This window comes from Echiichthys vipera, assembly GCF_963691815.1.
Source record: "Echiichthys vipera genome assembly, chromosome: 15".
Taxonomy (NCBI): Eukaryota; Metazoa; Chordata; class Actinopteri; order Perciformes; family Trachinidae; genus Echiichthys; species Echiichthys vipera.
The window spans coordinates 16,143,407-16,144,163 of NC_139840.1; positions in this window are offsets into that span (position 1 = coordinate 16,143,407).

The window sequence follows — 757 nt, forward strand, 5'->3', positions numbered from 1 at the left end:
GGGACAGGTAGCATCAGTCTTGGTATCATTGGCAGATTAATGAGAGCGCTGTATTTTGCTCCTGCCCTCTCTCCCTGTCTGACCTGCTGTTAGAGTGTCATTCTACTCTTGAAACTTTCAGATATCTTATTTTTTTTTTCACAAGCATTAAACTAACCCTCAAACTTTTTTATACATGTCTGATTGACTTATAGTAGAAGATGTTTTGCACAGCTACATCCACATTTTTAGTGCATTGAAAACCATTGTTACATTTTGCAAAATAAACAAAGACGCTGACATTTCCCTGCCTTTAAGAAATACATTTTTGAGGCAAACTGACCTCATGTATTCCCCCACAGTGAACCTATTTTCCATTGTCTCTCTTGAGCTGTGACCCAGAAAGTAGGACGGTGGCTGGGACTCACCGGTGAGTCCTGACCCTCTATTTGGGGAACTAGGGTCCAGAACACATCTGTATTCAGCCCTGGCTCTGCACTCATATTGTCAATGGCCAGCACCCAGACTCCTGAAGATGGATGGAGCTAAAGCCCAGCCTAATAACCAGTCCATCCCCCCGGGGTGGGTGTAGCACTACACTCCTCTGTCACCTGGGTCTCTGCACTGTCTCCATATTGACTTAGGCATTTTATTTTCATGCATTCGTATTCATTGCCACCAGACGATCCTTTCCGTCTTCCATGGTCTCTGTGAAACATCTCTCTTTTTCCTGTGTGTCTGTTTCTCCCTTTCTCATTCTGTACCATTATAATCATCC